Below are 16669 nucleotides of genomic sequence, written 5' to 3' on the forward strand. Positions count from 1 at the left end.
AGTTACTGTCTTGGAAGGTGGCCTTTTTAGTCATCACCTCAGCATGCAGGGTGGCCGAAATCCAGGCTCTCTTGCAAGAGGCCTTTCCTTACCTTCCACAAATCTAAGGTGGTCCTTTGCACTAATCCATCCTTTGTGCCAAAGGTTCCATCTGCTTTTCACCTAAATGAACCAATTGTGTTACCAATCTTCTTCGGCTCCCCGCGATCCCCAGTGGAGCAAGCCCTACACTCCTTGGATGTGTTATGTGTTGTGATAATTCTAAGACTGGTGTCACTATTCCCCATGGTGGAACCCTCTCCTCTCAGGCCAGAGTGGTGCGACTGTTACTCAGTATTCCCCCCTGGAGGCGGTACAGCGCAGGAGGCTCTGTCAGGAGTGGATTCCCCTCATCAGGATAGGGATGCTCATTCTAAACGATCACACCCTTCTCCCATTACAGACCCCATCCCTGACTTACACAACACATCCCTGACTTCACCTATGTTGTATGGTGACTCCCGTCTCGTCCCAACTACTGAGATGAGTAAGAATCCAGGAGTTGAAGATTACATCTGGAAAAACTAGACACTCTGGGCCTAGTTCTCATCCAATGGGCCCCATAAAAACTGAAAACAGACCAACATGACAGTTGAACTGGTCAAGCCAGAACCAGAAGGACGACACGGCGAAGAACCGTTGACCCTGGCTTCTACGAGGCCAAAATGACAAGAGGGCGGTCCAGTGTGTGCAGGACCTAAGCTATGACGAATCTGAGGATGTCGTCCCTTCTCCTCTTCTCCCCTAGGGGGATACCTTTCCCATGGAGCCAGTGTACGAATCAACTTCCGGGGCACCAGAGGTCTAGGGATGAGTATTGCTTTCTAAACAATCAATCAGCCCCACAGCTCTAGTACACCAGAAGGAATCGGAACAGATTAGAAACACCAGCAAATTATAAACCACCTTCTCCAATTTTGGTAACGGAACGGCATGCTTATCTCTGCAATGTCGTGGATCGTTGGTTAGTTGCAACACAGCGAAAATACAATTACCCAATGATGAAAGGGACTGTCCAGTCAAGGTTCTATAAGAAATATCTACTTTATTATTGTGACAGACAGTTCTAGCACACAACATAATACAACCCACCCTGCAAAGGAATGCAGAGGACACAGTTTCAAGAAGGAAAATGAATGCCCCCTGGATACTGATAGGATGGTAGTGGGTAAAGTAATTAATCGCAATAGTTCAATGATACTTGGTTTCAAGACAAAGGGAGCAATGGGTCGCAAAATGTCACTAGTGGCCTTCGGAGAAGGACCAGGGGAACAGAACCACAATGTACCTTGTGTTTGTAGAAGTTCTTGGTGCTCAACGGGGTCGAGTCATTTTCAGGGCGCTTTGCAGCTTCTGTGACAGAGTTCAAGAGGGGTGACCGCTGCGGGTATCAGGCGGCAGACAGTTCGACGAGTGAGGCTGGACGGACGGCTGCAGGCTGGCCTACACAGCGGCTCAGGAATAGTCTGTGCTGGTTGGCGGGTTTGAAGCATTGGTTGAGGCCTCTCAGACGGTGTGAGCGACTGTGGTGTGACAACAGTCAGTGGTGCAGTCGGTTGCAGCTCGAGGTGCTTGACTAGCTCCAAAAAAATGTCCTTTAAGGCGGACGCTGGTTCATGCGGTCGCTCCCGGTGACTGCAAGGATCAAATTCAAAGCGTTTGCATCATCCACAAGGCTGTCTGGGGCCTGGGACCTCTCTACATCTAGCTTTCCCTCACAATATTCCTCCCAGCCAGAGCCTGTTGGTCTCCTGGCTTCAACTCTCTGTAGGTAAAACGTTTCTCCAAGCAGAGAGTGGGAGGTAGCTCCCTTTCCTCGCTGGCGCCTCCCTCTGGAACAGGCTCCCTCCCACTCTTAGACTTGAGCCTGATTTTAAGTTCCGGAAACTTCTCAAGACCTTCCTTCCCTCTCCCCCTCCTGTGCTAAAGTCTCCATCTACTGCTGCGACTGGGGCCTGGTCCCTTCAGAGTCATACAGGGACCAGACCACCCCCTCACCAGTCCCCCCTCCACCCACCCCCCCACCCCCCAAGCATCCCTTGCCAGCACTTGCCCTCTGGCTCCCTCTCCTGGAGGCCTTCTTCCAACCCTTTCTTGATTATTAAATGTCTGTGCCCAAAAATATGTCACCATTGTGTCTGAGCCTTACTTCTGCACCTTTACAGAGCCCTTCCTATTGCTGTGGGCAGTATGACCCAAAATGACTATAATAAAGCCCTAAAGTGACTGAATGAGGTTTTCTGTTTAATTTTAAATTGTTCTGTTACCGAGGATTCCCAGCCTGACTGGGAATATTCACAGCATGTGAATCTGTGAAAGATACCAATGCTGGAGAACAGGAGTTACAGGTAAGTAGCATATTCCTTTTGTTACTTAGCACCATGTTTTCATGCCTACTTTGCACACTTTGTACAATAGCCCAACAAACAAATGTTTATGGTTCCTTCTAGTTCCAAACAGTAAATGCTAGCATTGCCACAGTATGTGTCATGTTGCTTGTGCCCACCTTATTATGACAGCATTGCCATTTTAAAAATGAATGATGATGATGATTGCCCCAACACACAATCGTGCACACATGCAAGCACATTTGTATGCTCATGTGCATTCATACCCATATACATGCACCCATACAGACCACATCTCACCCAAGTGTAAACATGCATGGATTGTTGGATTTTTTTTTCTTCTGCTTCCCGCAATTTTATAATGCCTCTACCCGAGTTCCCGCCCCATCACATTCTCCAGGTCCATGATGCACGGCACACCTCAAGGCCTTGATGTCCTGCAGTGCTCTAGAGCACCCTCTGCTCCAACTATCAGTGCAGCACAACAGCCAGCATTCCTGATGAGCCAGGCATATTTGGGAAGCAGAATGCACCTTGCCTTGCGTGGACCATTAGGCATGTGCAAGACCAGGTGCTACATGGGACATGAATTATCCAACTGTGCCCATGCACGGATCACTGAGCTGCTTGGTGCAGCTGAGGGGGTGCTCCGGTTTTGCTGGGACCGCTTGCTGGCTCCTCCAATTAATGGATGGGAAGGCACCGCCCCATCACCCATTCTGGATGAGCCTCCACTGGCTAGTGTGAGCTGTGCAGGAAAGATTAAAGATCTTTGCTGGAGCAGGTGACTTCCTTTGTCTCAGACAGTTGCACTGTTTTGGGCTCATATTCTCAGCCTGCTGCCGAGCACTCCCGTGAATGGCATACTCTGTTGTTAAGTGACAGTGAGCTATAGTGGCAAGCCCAGCAACCCCCCAAGCTTCCAGGCAGGCTTTAAAGCAGCCAAGCCTCTCCTCTATCTGAGCTCATTCAGAGACTTTAAAATCAACAAGGCTGGGTCTCTTGATACTAAATTCATTCATGTCTTTGCATAGGCTGTGTTAATGGGGAGGAGGCGAAGGCTGGAAGAACTTCATACATAGGAGATAATGGTTTGCCATAACTGTGTTACCCGAGAGAGACATTTTCAAAACAAGCATGTGACTGATATTTCAATGTGGATTAGCACTCTGGTGGGGGAAGCCAGCCAAGAAGTTGACTAGGAAGGCGGGCTTGAACCGCTGATGTAAGCCTGCATTCTAGCCAGCCTGATGGCCGCCCCCCCGCCATCTTCCCCTCACCCTCCTTTATTTTTTTTTTAAACCCTTCCTTCCCCCTATTCACCTTATTTCGGCTGTGGTGGCACTCGCAGCCGCTCCTCCTTCCTGGCTCTAGCTGGCCACTATGGAAAGGGAAAGAGGGGCTCTCTACGGAGCCCTGCCTTCCCTTTTCCATGGCGGCCATCTTTGTAAAGGATTCTCCTTCATTCAGCAGGACACGCACGGTGTCCCAATGTGATTCCCAAAAGAACTAGACTGCTCACTTTGGTTTACCAGAGTGATCTTTATCCTCGCAGTACTCTTCCTCGTCTCAGTACCTCGTCTCAGATATAATAAGTCAATACTGGTTAGCTTTTTACTCTGCATAAATGAATTTGTTTGATTGGTTTCACAGTAAAATATATTGGTTGCATAAGGGCAGATGGGAGAGGAATGTAAATCCTTCCAATGGGTTAAAGGACTTTTAGCGTGATATACTGCTTCTCCTGAAGATGATCGTCCCCAGTCCACTAAGGGGTTTCCCGTCCCAGGTGATCCTCCCGCTGCGCACAGAGGAAAAGGGACGATATCTTCAGATTTGTCACACTTGATAAACACAGGATATAGTTTAAAACGTATGTTGTCTTCATTAAATCTGTAGGATATATATATATATATATATATATATATATATATATATATATATATATATATATATATATATATATATATATATATATATATATATATATATATATTTTTGTTAATTTTTTTTTTTATGTGGTACAGCATCTTTTTATCACAGAAGGCCAGCTAGGACCTAACTATCTTAAATTTTGCATGCATAGGCAGACTGGTCGTTCTTTCCTGCATCTCTTCAAACAGCCTAATTGTTAGAATTTTTGCATGCCAATGTCACTTTTAAATTCAGTTCATTGCCATAGACCACATTCCCCAGTTCATTTTCACATTACGGATGCCAAATCGTTCCCAGAATCATTTTCCGATGCAATTTTTATGATGATCACACATCGTTCTCGCCGTCTCCCCAAATGTACCTTCTTACTGATGCTGACAGGACCCTTCGTACAGATAACAGCCTATAAACCTGCAATTAAGATATTATAGTCATGTATATTCCTTTTACTGTACAGCAAGCCACGGTCAAATATTAGCATATTTAGAGGTCATAGTCTTGGTGTGACTTGAGGACAAACAAAGGGTTAGGCGCTCAAATTTGTTGAACTAGATTTTTGGAACATGGGAAAACACCAGACCCTGGTGACATAACTACCGACTTTTACTAGCACTGCAGTGGTATATCAGTCAGCTATGGCTGTTGATGATTTCTCAGTGAGCAGACATTCCACAGGATAGCTACCTGTTGTGGTCTGTCTTTTTCATATTGAACATTTCCGTTCAGCTCTTTGAAAATTGAGTCACTAGATTAGGCCTATATTTTAGGAAGGCTCACAGCTTTGTGCGAATGTCGAAAAGGGCTTTACCAACTCCTGCTGAAATAAGGGTTCAGATTAAAAAGCTTGTGTGCAATATTTAATACAGAATCAGGCAATGACCTGAAATGTCTTCAGAAGTTAGACCCCACTGCAAGCTACCCTGTAACATAAGGGCCATAATCTACCATCACTGTGAGCCAAGCCAAAATCAGGTGACCCAAGCACTGAGGAAAGCGTCACATGGTACTGGCGTCTCCCTCAAATTCTTTCGATCAACTACTGTGATTATCACAAATCCTCTAACTTGCAGAACAGCCGTAAATCTGCCCTATTTAGGTTAAGTTCTGCACCTCTATGATTTCCCACCTTCTGTACACCACACCTCATCGAGGTCCTCCAAATTATCCTAACCACTATTTGCACTCACCAGGAGAATCGTGTCTAATTGCTTCATAGCTGTCAAATGATCAACTACAGAAGACTGGCATCTGACCACACGTTCCACCTACCAGGGGGACCCGAAGCTCTCTGTACCAACCCTTTGAAGGACTTATAAAATCACCAATTGCCAAGACAGACCATCAAGCATATAAACGTTACAAAATATCCGCCACCAATAAACTTGATCACAGCAAGTTAACCATATAACAAACACTGATTGCTGCAAAGTTCAAGGCATAATCGAGACAAGTCTGTTGAAGTGCAGGACAACCAGGTAAGATATACGCAGGTTTTATTGTGCCCAGATGTACACAAGTCCAAGTGTAGTACGGGAAGAAACACTGGCCAACCACACACCAGCCAGCTCACTCCAACTGCCTCCACGGAATGCAGGCACTCAAACCGCACCAACATTCCACCCCAAACATTCCATAGTGCAGTACGTTCCACCGGCACAGCACATTACTACCTATGTATATCCACATAATGGGCCCAGTTGCCATGTAAAAAAAGAACTAGTGGTACTCTGTACGGCTGTGCAACATTATGGTGGGTAAAGTAAAAGACGTTTTACTGCATATTTAGCTTTGCCTTTTTACAGTAAAAACTGTATTCCGTCCACCAAAACTGCTACCGAGACAACTGAAATGTTTGTGTGCGCCCTGTGCAGTGGATGAATAGTTTACAATTCTGCACTTTTCGCTGGGTTTAGAGGTGAGAGTCTGCTAGGATTTTCACTTATAGGGTGGGGTTCCCTCTAGAAAGAACACAGAACGTGATTACCCAACAATTCAACAGCCCGCTTTTGTGGTTTCCTAGCACATTTACGGAGCATCCTAGTACTCAGACCTTAGCTGTGCGGTGCAAGGCAAGTGACGGTTGTTGGAAAAGAAGTAATCCTGTGGATGGAAGTCTTTCTCGACCAGAACGGAAACACTGACTCCTTGCTATAGCTGTTCTATTCCAGGTACATACATTTGTCAAAGATGCTAAAATAGTACAGAGCGCCTGCTACCTTTTTTGAAATATCTGCAAGGAACTTGGGGTTGGTCACCCTGAGTTACCTGGGGGCAACCAGACGTGGACTCCCTGCTCGCTGTGCTCATAGAGGCACAGCTTCACCTCACTGATAAGGCCCAACAAGGCTGAAACACGGGTATGGGATTGCTGTTGGTACTCTTGTTCAGAGAGGAATTGCCATAGGATTTCGGTGCTGGACTGCCCATTTGTGCGGGACAAAGACTGATATGCAAATGGATCTTTCCCATCTGTGAAAGGCACAGTGAGCAAAAATTATGTCCTGTAAACTCTCATCTCAGAACAGGTTATCATGCCATGTTCTTTCTGGAGAGGAGCGCCTGCTACCTTTTCTGAAATAGAACAGAGACGTTTTGCCCTGACTGTAGCTTGGCCCAAGGGAAGAGGGAAAAGAACAACTCTTCCCCTAAAGTAATAGTACAGCAAGTCATACCACGCCTCCCATTGCTGTAATTGTGTTTCCTCTGAGCTGTGGAGTAGATTTGTATACCCAACATTAGGGACCAGATGATATTAGTAGGGGGCTCAATGTAGGGGTGTGGCCAAGTCCCCTGCCTGGCCTTCCTGATGGTTCTGTCATGGCCAAGGGGGGGGGGGGCAAGTGTTGTCATAAGCCACTTAATGCTCAGTATAGAGTGGCATCAGGAGGGTCTCCTGGCTACCCCTACATGCCATGGGCGGGAAGCATGGGCTTGCCAACCTACAGCTCCACATGAGAACTGTAAGCTATCCTCCTGGGCGCAAGGTTCAACATTTTAACTGCACAGGTAGATCCAACTTAGTTGAGGATGACCTAAAAGGAGTTGAGCAGGAGTTGGCGAGAGAGGCTAAGGTGGAGGGGATGAGGAGTCCATGAAAATGTGGTCAGCATAAATTAAAAAGGCGCTGTTAAGTGTAGAGCAGCAGATTGCAAGGGATCAGGTAACGGGGATGTCCGAAGAGTGAAGTATTTGAAATGGAGTAGGTGAGACAAGGGTGAAGGGAAATAAAGAACTGAGGAAGGTAGGTTTCTCCAGAATGGGGTCTGGCATGGATTGACATGCTCATGAATATTCCCTTTCGTCAGGCTGGGAATCGTCGGTAAAAGAAAAAACGGTTTCACTTTCACTTTAAAACTGTATTTCTCCTTTAAAGCAATCACTGTCCTCCTGGTCATACTGCCCCCATCCAATGGCAGTCCTCTCCCGAAACCCCTCTTCTGGCAGACATCTTCATATTTTTACTGCACATTTCAGTGCTGGGAGTCCTCGAGTTTGCTCTCTGAGCTATTTGTAAGCTTTTTTCATGTTTTTAGATGGAAAAAGTTACATTTTTGGTTCGAAGAGCCCATGTGCTCCTTTCTTCATCTGCCGACAGCGAGGACCCATTGTCTGGGAAGTTCTGTGCCCCTCAAGGGCAAAGATCCATCGAAGATTACAGAAAGCCATCTTGGGCCTTGGCCTACTTCTCGCCCTCCGACTATGACGGAGGAGGAGGAGGGAAGGTCCCTCTTCAGGCCCTGCACCAAATGCGGGCTACAGAATGTGTTACTGCCTGCAACCCGACCGCAAGGAAGCAGAGTGCAAGATATGCCTCTGTGTCTCCCAGAAAACAGCGAAGGACAGGCATAGTAGGCTGGTGGCCTGGCTTAACACGAACAAGGCCTCTGACCCGTGCTCCGAGCAGGGTCATGCCTCGTCCAGGACTGGCCTGTCCGAGGAGCGGTCTTCTACATCCTTTGAGGGGTCTTCATCCATGGGGGCCCAAGATAAGGACAAGATCTGCAAGTCGGAGTCCACCGGGTTTGCCGCTGAAGCGGGTCCCAAAGTGGACAGGGTGCGATCAGCATCACATTCTGTCTCCATTGCCAGCATGCCATCAAGCTCCTCTTCGAAGAGGAAGTCATCTACCCAGGCTAAACTACAGGGGAATCTGAGAAGCCACAGACGGAGTAGAAGGCTGCTCAGCCCTGCCAGGCTCAACCGGCACAGGCAAAGTCCACATTGGTGACCCCCTCCCCCCTGTCGATGGCTACTATTAACACAGCAGCTAAGGATGCTGATACTACGAGGGTAGCTCCCATGGTTCAGTGTCCCTGCCCCCAAGGTGTGACACTTCCACAGGCCTAGTTCAAGACCCTCAGGGAGAAAAAAAGGGGGGTGCAAGGAGGCCCCAAAACAGCCTTCCCAGTCAGCCACCCAAGCTATGCAGGTTTCGTCCACGGACGTCAAAGTTCAGGAGTCATTGCATACGGTCCACGAGCACATGGACAAGGAGAACAACAGCGATAATGGCGCAGGGACTCGTTTTCGTTGCCATTTCCTTCGACATTCTATCGACTCTACACACCTTGGTGTCAGAGATCCAGATGAGAATGCCTCTGGTTCCTGTAACTGTGGTCCCCCAGGTCCCCGATCAGCCTCCACAGAAGAAAAGGATGCGTCATCTGACGCCCCCGTATCCACCTCCTCGACCATGTCGGGTACGGATACGGCCACAATGACGGATGATGACGAAGACATTGTTGCCGCGGACGGTGAATCGCCACTGGATGAGGTGGGGTCGTTCCACTCTGTTCGCCAGGGCCTCCAAGCTATTCCAGCTGGCACCTGAGGAAACCAAGAAGGGGGCTTCTTGTATCAAAGGCGCGAGGCCAAGAGAAAGACTATCATGTCAGTGCCCTTTCTAGACGATGTTTGGGAGGAGGGCCTGGCCCTCAGGAACAACCCTTGCAAAGTTCCAGCCAAGCGGGACGAGCTGGAGAAGAAGTATAGGATGCCAGACTCCGCACCCAAGTGCCTGAGGTCGCAACCATCGCCAGACTCAATGGTGTTGGCGACTGTGAGGAAACGGTCAGCTAACCCGTCCGTTCTCAACGTCTTCAGTCCCTCCGGACAGCGAGTACAAAATGGTGAATGCCATGGGGGAAGTAGGTGATTTACACCGCAGCGTCCACAATCAAGGCGGCCAACGCACTGTCGATACTGGCCAGGTACGACAAGGAATTGTGGTACAAGCTAGGACCAATCTTGGAGTTCCTCCCAGACGATAAGAAGATCGAAGCTCTCGCTCTTCCCGGAAGGGGAAGGGGGAAGTGGCATCGGATAACGCCATCAAAGTGGCATTTGAATTCGCTGACACAGGGTTCCGGCAGATTGGGAACAATGTCTGCCTTCGTCGAGAGGGATGGATGAAAGCCACCCTTTCTGTCAGGAGCTCCAAGTGAAGGTTTTCGACTGGGAAAATCTGTTTGGGAAAGCCGTGCACAAGTCCCTCCAGGCCATCAAGGCACGGCCCGTTCCCTTGGCACTCTCCAGCAACACCACTTTTCGCTATTCTAGGGAAAAGTTGAGCAGGTCTTCAAAAGTGTTCTCCACGTCCTGCAGACAGCCTTCCCCATCCTCACTGCAAGAAGCCTACAGAGACCTCTCCCAGGCCTACGGTAGCGGAGGACAGTGCTGCCCGCAGCGCGCGGCACCGGCGCCAGAGGCGTTGCTGGGGGGGGCTAAGGGGGCTATAGCCCTGGGTCTTTTGGTTGTAGCCCCAGATAGAAGCTCAGGGGTTACAACCAAAAGGCTATAGCTAGCCCCGAGTCCCGCCAGTACCGGCATTAGCTTAGCCCCTGATCTTTTTCAGACCTAGCAAGACCCCTGACCGGCGCCCAAGCAAGCCTGAACCCGGCCAGGACGTCGGGGGGGGGGGGGGGCGGCCCCATTTGTGCACACCCGCGGGAGGCCGGCTGACTAGGTTCGTCAGCGAGTGGAGAAAGATCACTACCGACAGATGGGTGCTGGATGCTCTCATCCAAGGACACACCTTGGAGTTCCACCACAGGTGTCCCCGGATCCCGCCGGTTCCCCATCAGGAGCTGCACATACCTCAGTTTCTGGAAGAGGTACAATCCATGCTACGAAAAGGGGCGATGGAGCTAGTTCCCCAACGGCTCCGTGGCTCCGGCGTCTATTCCAGATACTTTCTAATCAGAAAGAAGATAGGGGGGCTGGAGGCCCATGCTGGACCTACGACATCTGAAAAAATACAAAGTCCCAAAGGTTCAGGATGGTCAAGTTGCAGTACGTGCTCAGCCAACTGCAAAAAGGAGAGTTCTTGACGTCATTGGACCTGGAGGACACCTATTTCTGTGTCCCCATTCACAAGAAACATCGGAAATGTCTATGCTTCATGGTACAGGGACACCACTACCAGTTCAAGGCCCTGCCTTTCAGCTTGAAGGCGGCCCCAATAGTGTTCACAAAATGCCTGGCACCAGTGGCGGTCCATCTAGGTCTACAGGGCATAAGCATATACCAGTACTTGGACGACTGGCAGATACGCGCCCGCTCACAGGAGCTGGCCGACGAACACACAAAGGCGACCATCTGACTGTTGGCGGATCTGGGATTCTCAGTCAACTATCCGAAGTCCTGCTTAACGCCATTGCAAAACACGCTGTTCCTCAGCGTCAGACTCAACATAGTATCTTGCTTGGCATCGCCCTCGGAGGAGAGGCTATCATCCATTCAAGGAAAGGTGCAAAGATTGTCGGCGAAGACGGCCACAGTGCGGGACATCAGGTCGTTACTGGGCATGATGTCACCCTGCATGTCATCCTGCATCTACCTCATCCGTCTCTGCAGGTTGCAGATGCGACCTCTACAGAAATTCCTAGATGCCCGTTGGATACAGGTGTCTGGAAACTTCATGGACAAGATCCCTCTCAACGAAGAGGGTGATAAAGTGGTGGGGCGTTCTCTCCAACATCACCAAGAGCACAGGATTTCATACCCTCCCACACCCCCATAACAGGAGACGGTCACCACGGACGCCTCCCTGTAAGGTTGGGGAACGCACACCGCACGTCTTCACGCCAGAGGAGAAGGAGCTACATATCAACATACTGGAGCAATGGACAGCGTTCTGGGCCCTCAAGTCATTCCTACCATCTCCGAAGGGCAAGGTGGTGAGGATCTCCATGTTCTACATCGGAAGCAGGGAGGCACTCGATCCCTGGCACTCTCCAAGGAAGCGCAGTTATTGTGGCACTGGGCCGTCAGACCTGGAATGTGCCTCATCCCTCTTCTCCTGGCGGGAGTCGAACACCATTGCAGACTCCTTCAGCAGGGAACTGCGCTTCTGCCACGAGTGGGAGCTCCGTCAGGATCGGGTGGACCGCCTGTTCGTCAAGTGGGACAGACCCCAGAACGACCGGTTTGCGACAGCTGCGGACTTCAAATGCCAGAAGTTTGCCAGCATATTCCACCAGCCAAGGAGCCTGGGCAACGCGTTCACCTTCCTGTGGGAAGGGCTTTTTCTGTACGCGTTTCCTCTGTTCTCTCTCCTGCTATGAGTCATCAACACGCTCCGTGTCGATGCATGAATGATACTCATTGCCCGGCGTGCCTGCGACAGATTTGGTATCCGGATCTTCTCTGGCTGTCAGCGTGGCCTCCAGTCAAGCTGCTGGTGGTTCCAGATCTTCTCACCAGAGAGGGAGGCCCAATCCTTGATCACAACCCAGGATCGCTGAACCTGAAGACTTGGCTTCTGCAACCTTAGAGTTTGGAGGTTATCATTTGCCAGCAGACTGCAGGGTGTGGTCCTTGCATAGGCCAGGTCGTCGTCGACCGAAATGTGCTAGTCCATAAATGGAAGCATTTTGCTACGTGGTGCCGGTCGCAGAAGATTACCCCCCTGAGGGTCACTGCTCCATAGATCCTTCCATTCTTATTATCCCTGGCAAAGGCTGGCCTGGTGCACGCCTCCATCAAGGTGCATCTGGTGGCTATCTCCCGCTACACAAGATAACCCAGGAAGATCCTTGCTGTGGTCCCACAGACTCATCAAGGAGTTTCTCAAAGGACTTTTCCGATCTTTCCGGCAGGTGAAGGGTCCTGCCCCGGCATGGGAACTCAACGTGGGTCTGACTAGGCTCATGGGGGAAGGGGGGCCTTTGAGCCTATGCATCAGGCCCCATTCAAGTTTCTCTTGTGGAAGACGGCATTCCTTGTGGCCATCACTTCAGCTAGACGTGTAGGTGAGATCCAGGCCCTATCCTGCAAGCAACCATATCTGACTTTCCACAAATCAAGGGTGGTACTGCATACACACCCCCCCCCCGTTCATGCCGAAGGTTCTGTCTGAATTCCACCTCCACAAGCCTTTGGTGTTACCTATTTTTTCCCGAAACCTTCATCTCTGGCGGAAAGGGCCTTACACTCGGTGGACCTTACTCGTGCCCTGAAGTTCTATGTGACACGCACAAAGACATTTTGGAAGACTTCACAATTGTTTGTGAACTTTGGTCCTGTAAACCCTGGGAAGGCCTTGTCCCAGGCTTCCATTTCAAGGTGGCTCTCCGGCTGCATCACGCACTGTCATCGGTTGGTGACCCGACCTTTGCCTGGCTGTCCTATAGCCTACTCCACCAGAGCGATTGCTGCAACAATGGCGTTCCTGTTTGGTGTGCCCCTGTTGGAAATCTGCGTCTACACCACTTAGATGCAGGGCAGCTAAGTGGAGGTCCACGCACACCTTCACGAAGGTCTACTGCGTCGACAGGGATTCCAGGGAGGAGTCAAGTCGGCCAAGCAGTGCTACGCAACCCGTTTGCCTGAGGTGAGTCTGTTCCAGAGATGAGAGTTAATTGCTTCTGCTGAGCTTTGCCACCTCCCGTGGTTGTGTGATGTTGTACTGCTATGTATTTGTTATTCATGAGCATGTGAATCCATGCCAGACCCCATGGTGGATAAGGTTTAAGTTACTTGCCTGTAACTATTGTTCTCCAGCATTGATTCACATGCGAACCCTCCCTCTGGCCCCTCTGCGGCTCTTCTTGGTCATACTGCCACTTTACGTGCTTACCAAATCTGAAGAAAGCTGCCAGAGGCGGTGCTTAGGGAGGGGACTGTCATTGGACGGGGGCAGTATGACCTAGAGGACAGTGATTGGTTTAAAGGGGAAATGCAGTTTTAAAGTGAAAGTGAAACCGTTTTTTCTTTTACCGAGGATTCATAGCCTGACGACGGGGAATATTCATGAGCCTGTGAATCCGTGCCAGACCGCTGCTGGAGAACAATAGTTACGATTAAGTAACTTAAACCCAACTACATCCCCCTTGCTTACCGGTTGCATATGCTTGGCGTATGTATGTGCGTAAGGGGATGGAGAAACGAGCATGTGGCAGAATGGAACCATGATGTGGGATGACATTAGCTAAAGCAACTCTAGAAAGGGAAGGAGGCATAGAAGAAGAAACCCGTAGATGCAAGCTTGAATTGAGATGGAGTGGAGAAGAGGGGCAGTTGGACTTGGCAGACAGAGCCAGGACCTGAGGGATGGTAGAAGGCAGGCAGTGATTGACAGTCTAGGGCAGCCCCCTGCGCCTCACTGTAGCTTTGGGCCTGAGGGTAAGGCCCACTCCAGCATGACTATAGATTGGTCATCGTTCTCCAGTTCATGTTTGGGAGGTGGCCTCCCCACCATCAGCACCATCAGCACAAGAGCACTGCCATGGAAGCTACGAACAGTAGTGACTGAGACTTTGGCTGATAGAGTCTGAATGGGAAGGACTTTGAGATGCCTAAAAACGAGGCATTTTCCCTTGAATTCTTTGTTTTGGTTAAACCAATCTGCACATACCCCCACACTTGTTTTGTTGTGGTAAGCCACAGCGAGGGACCTGAATGCAGGCTTAATGAGAATTGCTGACTTTTGTGATGTAATCCTGAGACTTGATCATGTACTGGTGAATGACCATCCACATTTTTTGAATGCACATTCCTGACCGAAAATAATTGTTTTGGTTTGCCATTGTAATAAAAAAACATTGCATAGTTGTTGGTAACCCCATTTTCTGTCTGCCTTCTGTTTGAACTCTTCCGGGGAGATGTTTTTTACATTTTTCTGGGAATTAAAACCAACTTATTTCCGAGTTTTACAAATGACACTTCATCCCTCGTCAGTTGTTTGTGGGAAGAACATCTATGCTGCATATCCAAGCACAGAGCTGTAATTTCAAATATCTAAATTGTCATTCATTCAGACCAATGTATGATATGATATGGCATTTATAACGTGCCTATACACAAGTGTTTCAAGGCGCGACGAGGCAAGGGAGGGGAACAGAGTGAGGAGGCAGACAACGATCTTACTAGGCCAGGTGACATTGAGATCGCCGCAAGTGCAGGGCAGAGGGGAGGGGGAAGTGCAGTACATAGGAAAAACAAAATAAAAACAATAAATAAGAAGTTCGGCCAGCTGGTGGCAGGTGCAATGGTAAGTGCAGACATCTGGTGTCAAGTGCTGGTAGGGGGCTGTAGGGATACAGAAACAGCCCCCGAGTGCAAGGGTTGCCGGGGGGGATGCAGGTGTGCAACTGGCTCGGAGGGGACCTGGGCTCGAGAACAGAGGGTAGCAAGGTGACCAGTGCAGTTTCAGCCAGGAGTTCAGCAGGGGAGAGGAGGAGAGAAAGCAGAAGCAAAGAGGAAGGTCTTGAGGTGCTTCTGGAACTGGAGATGGTTCTCCTCAATTTTCAGAGAGGCCGGGAGTCTGTTCCAGAGGGAGGCCCCAGCCGAAGAAGGAGATCTACCACCAACTCGTTGCTTGGAGAAGCGACTGACCCTGAGTGAATTGGAGGCGGATGTAAGGTGAACATTAATTTCAGAGCATACTCAGTGAGCCAGCTGAATAAAAGGAGATGTGTAATCGCATTATCACTTGCTGTGAAAGCAAAGCGCAGAAGCAAGTGCCTACACATCAGGCCCTAAATAGCTGGCAATGTAAAGATTGTTACTGCAGAGAGGCGTCCAGGACCCCTTGAAAGAGCAAGTGGAATGTTTTTTGGAAAGCCTCTTCTAGCGACCACACTTAAAATGAGTGTGGCCCTATGATGAGAAACCCCGGATTTCAGTTGTCATATGGGTGTATTATATTACGTTCTTCTTAAAAGAAATGCAACTTGTCATGTGGGGGGGGTGTCGGGGGAGTCATAAGATTGGTTAAATGTTGGAGACAGTTTGGCCTTGAATCATGGAATTATTTGCGTGTAAACGGGGATTTGCGGGCAGAATGGCATGCAAATCCCCGTTTTACACGCAAATAATTCCTTGAATCGGGCCCCATGTCTTATGAGGCAGTAGTGTTGTATGTGCTCAGCTCTGACTGCACTGGTGTTTTTGGAAAGGACTTCACCCATTTGAAAAGGCTCCCTTTATCCGAGTGTTCCTTTTTGCCATGTTCACGGAAACCTTTATTAAAACCTGCAAGCGATCAGCACTTCCCTGGCAAAGCACATTTCAAAAACAGAGCCGGTTATCATAAGGTTTTTTTTTTCTTGATGGTGTGATACGCCTTGATTTTTGCCGGAACATGTCCGGAAACTGACACAATCCCTGCAAAAATAGCCTTCATTGTTTTACACAGTTTCTCCATGTTGCAGATGGGTTTTTTTCTTTTAGGTGGGGTTATCTACATCCCTTTTCCTTCTGCGGGATCCGAGCGCAGCCAATACTGAACGTACCGCCCCCATCCATTTCCGGGTATTGTTGGAAATGTTGAGCTGTGTGCGAATAATTGGGCCGGTGTTTTTGCCACTTTATGCAGAAGTGACACTAGTGCTGGCTTTCGAAAGAATGACGACTCCTTGATTTCTCTGCGGGAATCGGATTAAAGCCATACATTGTACTGCCAGCAGGGGAGGATTGGCAACGTTTAGCGTGGGGGCAAGTACACTTGTCTGGCCTATGGTGCAGTGGCCCCAGCTTCCGGATCAACTTAACCCCTCCCCCACCTTCACATTCTCAGGTGTTTAGAGTAGACGTCACCGAAATTATTTCCGTTCAATTATGTTTGTGGTTTCTTGGAGATCAGGGTCCCAGGGAAGCTCCCCCACCTACCTATTGTAGTAAACTGATTTCATCATGATAATATACATTTGGTGAAATGGGAAATCTGGGATTTGAGACCCGATTTCCTTGTTTCCTAGTTTGCAATTTCACAGCAGGCTAGGTCTCCTCCCATCTCATCTCATCGCATCTATAGTTGTAGGCCTATGTAAAGCAGTGAAGAAGCTAGAGAATTCATTGGTAGAGCCATGCCGGGGGTCTGGCTTCACTCGAAGAGCCAAACCCGT

At 49.2% G+C, this 16669-nt stretch overlaps 1 protein-coding gene across 1 annotated transcript in view; it reads left to right on the plus strand.

Annotated features, from left to right (window-relative positions):
- TTC27 (tetratricopeptide repeat domain 27) overlaps nucleotides 1-16669 on the plus strand; it is a 1783878-nt gene that overhangs the window by 904441 nt on the left and 862768 nt on the right. The gene's annotated exons all lie outside the window — the stretch shown is intronic.

This window comes from Ambystoma mexicanum, chromosome 4q (assembly GCF_040938575.1).
Source record: "Ambystoma mexicanum isolate Mex_15411 chromosome 4q, UKY_AmexF1_1, whole genome shotgun sequence".
In the NCBI taxonomy this organism is placed as follows: domain Eukaryota; kingdom Metazoa; phylum Chordata; class Amphibia; order Caudata; family Ambystomatidae; genus Ambystoma; species Ambystoma mexicanum.